Genomic DNA, 10102 nt, shown 5'->3' with positions numbered 1-10102 from the left:
AAAAGACTCTGGTGGAATATTAATCGTGATGCTCCCTGGGGTAAGGTAAGGTGCAGGGAGGCAGGTTGACCTGGGGTCAGCTCTGGGGTCCCGCCAGAACTTTTCAGGTCTTACTCCTTAAATCTTTATTTTTATATTTTATTTTGTTGTTGTTGCTGTTGTTTGTTTTGAGACGGAGTTTTGCTCTTTTGCTCTTCTTGGCCAGGCTGGAGTGCAATGGCGTGATCTCAGCTCACAGCAACTTCTGCCCCCTGGGTTCAAGCGATTCTCCTGCCTCAGGCTCCCGAGTAGCTGGGATTACAGGCATGCACCAACACATCCGGCTGATTTTTGTATTTTTAGTAGAGACGGGGTTTTGCCATGTTGGCCAGGTTGGTCTCAAACTCCTGACCTCAGGTGATCCACCCGCCTCTGCCTCCCAAAGTGCTAGGCATGAACCACGGCATCCGGTCCTGTTTTTTGTGTTTTTTTGAGACAAGGCCTGGTTCTGTTGCCCAGGCTGGAGTGCAGTGGTGTGATTTTGGTTCACTACAGCCTCAGCCTCTCCAGTAGCTGGGACTACTGGCATGTGCCACCATGCCTGGCTGATTTTTTATTATTTTTTTGTAGTGATGTGGTCTCACTATGTTGCCCAGACTGGTCTCAAACTCCTGAGCTCAAGTGATCCTCCCATCTTGTCCTTCCAAAGTGGTGATGTTACAGGCCCTGGCTGGCCCTTGCTCTCTCAGCCACCCCTCCTCCTTTTTGCTCCTATCCCAGATTTCTTCTTAGGGTTTCCTGCAAAGCCATCCAGTTTGATGCCCAGGCCCTGCGGGCTCAGCTTCCACCATTTGGGCCTCTCAAGGTTCTTTTGAAAATCAGAATAAGAAACGTTTCATCTCATTGCGTATATTTATTTCATTTGTGTTTTTCTTGGCTTTCTAAATTGCTGGGGGGATTTTTTAAAATCTTTTTGTTTTTTAACTAGAAAAACTAACAAAATATACACAGACTCTCAAATGACACTACGGGTACCTTCATGGCTTTGCCTCTAATTATTTATTATTACCTTATCCCTCTTCACAGGGGCAAACCCATGCTTTATGAAGCCTGATGCTTACACAATTCTAGGAGCCTTCCTTGAAAAAAAAATTTCAAAATTACAAATGCAAAATTAGGTACAAAAGGGAATATTTACAATGAGAAATCACCACAAATAGCAAGATTTAAACAGCTGATAGGCCGGGCGCGGTGGCTCAAGCCTGTAATCCCAGCACTTTGGGAGGCCGAGGCGGGCGGATCACGAGGTCAGGAGATCGAGACCATCCTGGCTAACACGGTGAAACCCCGTCTCTACTAAAAATACAAAAAAAAACTAGCCGGGCGAGTTGGCGGCGCCTGTAGTCCCAGCTACTCGGGAGGCTGAGGCAGGAGAATGGCGGGAACCCGGGAGGCGGAGCTTGCAGTGAGCCGAGATCGCGCCACTGCACTCCAGCCTGGGTGACAGAGCAACACTCCGTCTCAAAAAATAAAAATAAAAATAAAAATAGGCCGGGCGCGGTGGCTCAAGCCTGTAATCCCAGCACTTTGGGAGGCCGAGACGGGCGGATCACGAGGTCAGGAGATCGAGACCATCCTGGCTAACACGGTGAAACCCCGTCTCTACTAAAAAATACAAAAATCTAGCCGGGCGAGGTGGCGAGCGCCTGTAGTCCCAGCTACTCGGGAGGCTGAGGCAGGAGAATGGTGTAAACCCGGGAGGCGGAGGTTGCAGTGAGCTGAGATCCGGCCACTGCAGTCCAGCCTGGGTAACAGAGCGAGACTCCGTCTCAAAAAAAATAAATAAATAAATAAAATAAAAAAAATAAAAATAAAAATAAACAGCTGATAAATTAAACAGTGCAAAATCCAGGGGAAAAAAAATCATGGTTGATCAAAATTTCTTTCTTTTTTTTTTTTTTTGAGATGGTGTCTTGCTCTGTTGCCCAGGCTGGAGTGCAGTGGTGCCATCTCGGCTCACTGCAACCTCCGCCTCCCAGGTTCAAGCAATTCTCCTGCCTCAGTCTCCTGAGTAGCTGAGACTACAGGCACGCGCCACCATGCCCAGATAATTTTTTGTATTTTTAGTAGAGACGGGGTTTCACCATTTAGCCGGTAGGTCTCTATCTCCTGACCTCGTGATCCGCCTGCCTCAGCCTCCCAAAGTGCTGGGATTACAGGCGCCACCTCGCCGGCCTTTTCTTATTAATAATTTAGAAACGTTTTTTCAGCCTCACAATTTGTGAGTAATATCAAGTACTTTTTTTTTTTTTTTTTTTTTTGAGATGGAGTCTTTCTCTGTCCCCCAGGCTGGAGTGCAGTGGCACAATCTCGGCTCACTGCAATTTCTGCCTCCCGAGTTCAGGCGATTCTCCTGCCTCAGCCTCCTGAGTAGCTGGGATTACAGGCGCACACCACCACAACCAGCTAATTTTTTTTTTTTTTTTTTTTGTATTTTTAGTAGCGATGGGGGTTTCACCATGTTGGCCAGGCTGGTCTCGAACTCCTGACCTTGTTGTGATCCGCCCACCTCTGCCTCCCAAAGTGCTGGGATTACAGGCCTGTGAGCCACCGCGCCCGGCCAATAATCAAGTGCGTTTTTAAGATGATCAACTGGTCGCGCGCGGGGCACGTGGGGAGGTGCTGAGGAGCCGAGGCCACGGCCAGCTAGACGCCGGACTGTCCAGCGAGCACTGCAGCGGGAGCCGGCAGTCGGAGCAGCCCCGGAGCAGGAGCAAAAGCAGCAGCAGCAGCCGTCGCCGTTAGCGGAGCGCAGCCGAGCCGGCCATGGCGTTGTTGATGCCGCTGAACCGGCTGAAGGAGGAGAACAAAGAGCCCCTCATTGAGCACCTCGTCAAAGCTGGCAGTGATGGTGAAAGCATAGGAAACTGCCCCTTTTCCCAGAGGCTCTTCATGATTCATTGACTCAAAGGAGTTGTATTTAGTGTCACAACTGTTGACCTGAAAAGGAAGCCTGCAGACCTTCAGAACTTAGCTCCCGGGACCCACCCACCATTTATAAGTTTCAACAGTGAAGTCAAAACGGATGTAAGTAAGATTGAGGAATTTCTTGAAGAAGTCTTATGCCCTCCCAAGTACTTAAAGCTTTCACCAAAACACCCAGAATCAAATACTGCTGGAATGGACATCTTTGCCAAATTCTCTGCATTTATCAAGAATTGAAGGCGAGAGGCTAATGAAGCACTGGAGAAGGATCTCCTAAAAACTCTGCAGAAACTGGATAAATATCTGAATTCTCCTCTCCCTGATGAAACTGATGAAAATAGTATAGAGGACATTAAGTTTTCTACACGTAAATTTCTGGATGGCAACGAAATGACATTAGCTAATTGCAACCTGCTGCCCAAACTGCATATTGTCAAGGTGGTGGCCAAAAAATATTACAACTTTGATATTCCAAAAGAGATGACTGGCATCTGGAGATACCTAACTAATGCATACAGTAGGGACGAGTTCCTCAATACCTGTCCCAGTGATAAGGAGGTTGAAATAGCTTATAGTGATGCCAAAAGACCTACCAAGTAAAATCGCATTTATGAAAGAGATGTCTTCATGTCTTCCCCTAAGAATATGCTTTTCCTAACAGGCTACTCTTCTTCTTATAGTGTAGAAACTATATTTTGCATGAACATGCAGTTATTGAAAATTAGGATCAAGGATAGACAAGGTATAGTAGTTATCTTAAAATATACACTCCTTGACTGGGCGCAGTGGCTCATGCCTGTATCCCAGCACTTTGGGAGGCCGAAGCAGGCAGATCACCTGAGGTCAGGAGTTCAAGGCCAGCCTGGCCAACATGGTGAAACCCCGTCTCTACTAAAAATACAAAAAAAAAAAAAAAAAAAAAAATTAGCAGGATGCCGTGGCATGCGCCTGTAATCCCAGCTACTTGGGAGGCTGAGGCGGGAGAATCGCTTGAACCCGGGAGGTGGAGGTTGCAGTGAGCCGAGATCGTGCCACTGCACTCCAGCCTGGGTGACAGAGCGAGACTGCGTCTCAAAAAAAAAAAAAAAATACACACACACACACACACACACACACACACACTCCTAAGCAGTATTATTTTGAAATCCTTTTACCCCGCCTACCTCTGTACCCGGGCTCCCCTCTTTTTAGTTTGGAGACACTCCACCACAAACTTTACACTTTAGAGGTAGCTTGCCATCTCTCAGGAGCCCTCACCATTGTGTCCATTCACTGTGTGTAGATGGCAGAATTTTGAGGTGCAATGCTTGTTAGAATAGTAACTACGACTTTATCAGGCAGCCCCAAACTGGTGCATAATGCATGGTACAAGGAATATTTATGTATTTTTTTGGATTTTTGTAATATTTAGTGCAGGGTGGAGAGCTAACAGAGGAAAGAGCTCCATTCTTCAAAATAGAGTGATGAAAATTCATTCTAAAACTCAAAGTATTTTCTTTTCTTTTGGGGGAAGGGGACGTAGTCTCACTCTGTCGCCCAGGCTAGAGTTGCAATAGCGCGGTCTTGGCTCACTGCAACCTCCTCTTCCCAGGTTCAAGAGATTCTCCTGCCTCAGCCTCCCAAGTAGCTGGGATTACAGGCGCCTGCCACTGCGCCCGACTAATTTTTGTGTTTTTAGTAGAGATGGGGTTTCACCATCCTAGCCAGGCTGGTCTTGAACTCGTGACCTCATAATCCACCCGCCTCGGCCTCCCAAAGTGCTGGGATTACAGGCATGAGCCACTGCATCTGGCCCAACTCAAAGTATTTTCATTTGGGATATTTATTCTCTTGTTTTTTATTAACCCAGTGATTACACTTGGCTACGTTCGAGGAAGGCATGTCCATTGTAATTTTGATGATGACAGAATTATTTTTCTTTGTAGAAAGACAGATACTACTTTATCAGGGAAGTTAGTCAAATGAAATGGAAATTGGTAAATGGACAAAAGCTACCTAGTTAAAAGGATGATCCGACAACATTCTTTAACCCCATTGTATGTGGAAAGAGCATAGCTTAAAATCTTGAGAAATTTGGGTCATAAAAGTTTTCATGGTAGACAGTTGATGCAGTATATAAATTGGCATAATGGAAATAATCTGATTTTATTTTTACAACTAACAAATCATTCCCCTTCATTTAAACACCTTTTGTATTTACTTCAATGAGGAGATTGGAGTCTGAATGGAAAGTCTTACTGTTTTCCAAGGGATTCTGAGAAATTTTTGTATTCAACAGTTGGAAAGTTCTCTACTATTCTAGTTGATAAAACTTCCCTTTTTTGATGTAGATGCAGATTTTCTATACAGTTCTATTGTCTTGTTTTACTAGGACTGTTAACTTTTGTCATAAAATTCAAATAAGATTTTATTTCTTGGTAATTTTGGCTTTCACAATTTGTCTTTAAATCCTTGAGCAAGATGTTTACAATTAAGAGATTTCTGACATTTATTCTTACACTAAGTGGATCAACTCTAGGATTTAGGCACGTTAACTTTACTTCTGTTGTGTTTTGAATCTCTCCAGAGTTGCATGTAGATAGTATTTGTTTCTGTGCACTTAAACCTATTTAGAAAATATCTACAAAGTAAAAATGGAGAGGAAATAGATGTGTTTTTTCATGAAAATTTTGATGCAAATTTCATCAAGTTTAATGATTCACCAATTTCTTACATTAATTTGAATTAAGCATTTAATTCAAAGAGAGGGGAGCATTCATTATTGACATATATGGGCTTTTAAAAACTCCATCCTTTATAAATAGTCAAGGTTTGGGTCACACAAATTATATTTTCATCATGGAAAAATTTCAATTTCTCAAGCCATAATGTTGAACGGAATTGGAGCATTTTCTTTAGAATTTCTTGAACAGGCAAATGAAAGCTTATTATAGCATGCATGTATTTTCTTTTCTCTTTGGAACATCAACACCAGTATATTGTTGGCAGCTATTGTATTAAAAAAAAAAGTATATTTTCACTATCATAAAGGATTCTTTCCCCCCCTCATGAAAATAAACAACAATTTGGGGTAAAAAAAAAAAAAAAAAGATCAACTTTGAGACAACTGTCAAGTTTCTTTCATACATGGGCTGCAAGTTTTCAAGACTTTTGTGCAGTTACTAATATTAAATAGTCTTTGAGTTGATAACGCTCATAACTAGCTTATCCTCGGTGTTCTCCTTCTAATGTCTGTGGCATTGATTGGTGACTAAGCCCCATTTACCATGACTAAGACCAGGTAGCTTGTTCCCTTTGAGTGGGCAGATACATGGTAGTTTTACTTTAGACTCCTTTATGTCCCCAGAACTCAGGGATGATCCAAGGCTAGGGCTACTCTTGCTATCCTTACAGGACTCTGCATCCAAGTCTTTGCCTGGGAATAGGTCAGTTTCAGAGAGATTCCCACAGAGCAGGAGGGACAGACTACTTCTGAGCATGTTGTTAGGCACTGGTGTTTAAAATTTAGTCGAATATCCATGAGCAATAGCACATTATCAACGGTGATCATTTAATTCTCTCTTGTTCTCCCTAGCTACATTTTCTGCCTGTTGTCATAAAGATGAAGTGGGACCACCTACTTAGATTTTTAGTTATCATATTTTTATATTAAAAATAGTAACTCATTGTGGACTTTGCTCATTCCATTCAATCACAAAGCCTTCTCTAGGGAACATATTATCAAAGGTCCCTCCTCTTCTATTTTAGTTTGGCCATTAGCCCGGAAAGTATTTCTACAGGTATGAAGCCTTTAACCGCTTGCCTATAGAACTTTAAAATTTGTAGCCCTGAAAATATTAAATAATATCAATTTATCCAGGAAAATTTATCTATGGTTTAAGATAAGTGTCCTAGTAAACAATGAGTATACTTATCAGCTATTTCTAGGGCAGGGAGAGTGGGGAGAGAGAGCAATGGGAAGTATTATGAGGAAATGTAATATAATAAGGTTTTGCCCTAATGAAGCAGAACCAGGAAGTTAGAAAAAATTACAGTTTGAAAACTAAAGGACAGGTGTTAGAAAAGAGAAACCCAAACAAAGGAGGAAGAAAGACCTGGACTATATGGATTTTAATTTAAGGAGTTACACTGTGATAATAAACCTATTCTTTTAACTCAAAACTGTTTATTTCCTATCCCATTAACTAAGTGGAAGATCTCAAAAGGGGGCAGTCCTGCAGGCCAAATGTACCCTGGGAGCCAAGGTGCACCCTCTGGGTAGCTCGAGAGAGCGCAAGGCATCAGTTGGTGGTGAGCTTGACTTGAGAGTTGAGACTAAAACCGCTGGTGGGGGTGTAATGTATAGCCTAAACCATATGACATAGTATTTGGCTAGATTTTCTTTTCTTCATTTTTTTTTTATTGTAAAATACAGATAACTTAGAATTTACCATTTTAAGAGTACTATTCAGAGGCATTAAGTACATTTGCAATGTTGTCCAACTATCACCACTTTGCATTTCCAGAACCTTTTTCATCATCTCAAACAGAAATTCTGAACCCATAAAACAACTCCCTATTACCCTCTCCCCCTAGCCCCTGGTAGCCTCTATTCTACTTTCTGTCTCTATGAGTTTGACTACTCTAGGTACCTCATATAAGTGGAACCATGCAATATGTGGCCTTTGTGACTGGCTTCTTTCACTTAGCATAGTGTTTTCAAGATTCATCCATGTTGTAGCATGTATCAGAGTTTCATTCCTTTCTAAGGCTGAATAATATTTCATTGTGTGTATACACCAAATTTTGTTTACCCATTCATTTGTTGATGGACATTTGGGTTGTTTGCACATTTTGGCTATTGTGAATAATGCTGCTATGAATGTTGGTGTACAAGTGTCTGTTACAGTCCCTGTTTTCCCTTCTTTGGGGTATATACCTAGGAGTGGAATTGCTGGGTCATATGGTAATTTTATGCTTTTTGAGGAACTGCCATGATTTCCACAGCAGCTGCACCATTTTACATTCCTGCCAGCAATGTAGGAGGGTTCCAATTTCTCCACATCCTGGCCGGTTATTATTATTATTTTTTTGGTTAATAGCCTTTCTAATGGGTGTGAAGTGGTATCTCATTATGGTTTTGATTTGCATATCCCTAATGACTATGATGTTAAGTGTCTTTTCATGTGTGTATTGGATATTTACATATATTCTTTGAAGAAATGGCTCTGCAAGTCCTTTGCCCATTTTTGACTTGGGTTTTGTGTTTTGCTGATGTTGAGTTGTAGGAGTTTTTCATATGTTCTGGATATTAATGCCATATCAAATATATTATTTGCAAATATTTTCTCCCATTCTGTAGGTTGCCTTTTCACTCTGTTGATAGTGTCTTTTGATGCACAGAAGGTTTTAATTTTGTTGAACTCCAATTTATCTATTTTTTCCACCTGTGCTATTGTCATATCCAAGAAATTATTGCCAAATCCAATCTTCTGAAACTTCCCCGTCACGGTATAGTTTTATCTCTTATGGTTAGGTTTTTTATTCATTTTCAGTTAATTTTTGTATGTTACATGAGGAAAAGATCCAACTCCATTGTTTTGCATATATATATGTATGTAATATATATTATATATGTATATAATATATATATACACACACACACACCCAGTTTTCCCAGCACCATTTATTGAAGACTGTCCTTTCCCTCATTGAATGGTCATGGCACCCTTGTGGAAAATCAGATGACCATATATGTTAAGGGTTATTTATGAGCTCCTTATTCTATCCCATTGGCGTATATACCTGTCCTTCCTCAGTATAGTTTTATAGTAAGTTTTGAAATCAGTAAGTAGGAGCCCTCCCAACATTGTTCTCCTTTTTCAAGACTGTTTTGGCTAGCAGAGAGGTGGATAAGGAAACTCCTTATCTGTATGAATTTTAGCATCATCTTGTCATTTTCTGCAAAAAAAAAAAAAAAAAAAAAAGCCTGCTGGGATTTTGATAGGGATTGCATTGACTCTGCAGATCAATTTGAGAAGTATTGCTATCTTAATAGTATTACATCTTTTAATCCTTGAATATGGGATTTTTTCCATTTATTTCAGTCTTTAATGTTTTTCAATGATCTGTAGTTTTCAATGTACAAATCTTGCATTTCTTTTGTTAAATAGATTTTTAACTTTATTGATTTTGATGCTATTGTAATGGAATTTTAACTTAATTTTCAGATTGTTTATTGCTAGTGTGTAAAACTATAACTGATGTTTAAATATTGATCTTATATCCTGCAGTTTCCAGAACTTGCTTATTGGCTTTATTAGGTTTTTTTTATAGTGGATTTCCCAAGATTTTCTATATATAAAATCATGTCATGTGAAAGTAGCGATAGTTTAATTGTTCCTTTCTTATCTGGATGTCTTTCATTTCTTTTTCAGGCTAGAACTGCAAGTACAATATTGAACAGAATTGGTGAGAGGGGACAATCCTTGTTAAAGGTGCACTTTTGATAGGGTTAAAAGACCAGTGTTCAACACTTTCCAATCCTGACCTTGGGCAAATCATTTACCCTTTCTGTTTCCTTATCTAAAATCGAAGATAACAGCCTACAGTGTACACGGGTGGTCGTGTCTACTTTTTAGAAGCCCATGAGCTAGTGGGTAAGCAAATGATTCATGGAAATAATTACAAAAACAAGGTAACATATGCTAAGAGTTATTAGGGCTATGAATGATGTATCTTGGATACCCTATTAGGTAATTTTGTGGTGAAAAATTTGTAAACAATCTAGTGCTAAATAGAGAAATGGTTTAAAAATTTAAGATACCAATAACTTGCTTTCACTGTCACCTAAATTAGTTTGGTTCCATTTTTAACAGTCTTTTATTACAAACTGATATAATCATAGCATAACTAAATTCAACCCTGTTCTCTATAAAATAGATCTCGTTTTGTAAGGTTTTACTATGATTTTGCATGCCATTTGATGTCCACAGGTAGTTTTAAGTCAAAAGGAAATCTGTAAATTAGGAACTGTTAATTTCCTCTTCATTTGGGCATCCTAGGCAGACTGTATAGAATTGTTCCAAGCACCCCATTAATTTGAGATTAGCCTAAGTTTTTCCTACGCCTGCACTTTGGAATATAAACATGTAGAAAA

At 40.4% G+C, this 10102-nt stretch overlaps 1 pseudogene; it reads left to right on the top strand.

Moving 5' to 3' along the window:
• Window positions 1-2805: 2805 nt before the first annotated feature.
• LOC105500029 (chloride intracellular channel protein 4 pseudogene) lies at window positions 2806-3564 on the top strand (annotated as a pseudogene).
• The last annotated feature ends 6538 nt before the right edge of the window (window positions 3565-10102 follow it).

Source organism: Macaca nemestrina, chromosome X (genome assembly GCF_043159975.1).
Source record: "Macaca nemestrina isolate mMacNem1 chromosome X, mMacNem.hap1, whole genome shotgun sequence".
Taxonomy (NCBI): domain Eukaryota; kingdom Metazoa; phylum Chordata; class Mammalia; order Primates; family Cercopithecidae; genus Macaca; species Macaca nemestrina.
The sequence above is the reverse complement of the archived record's forward strand: the minus strand, read 5'-3'. Positions and strand labels throughout refer to the sequence as shown.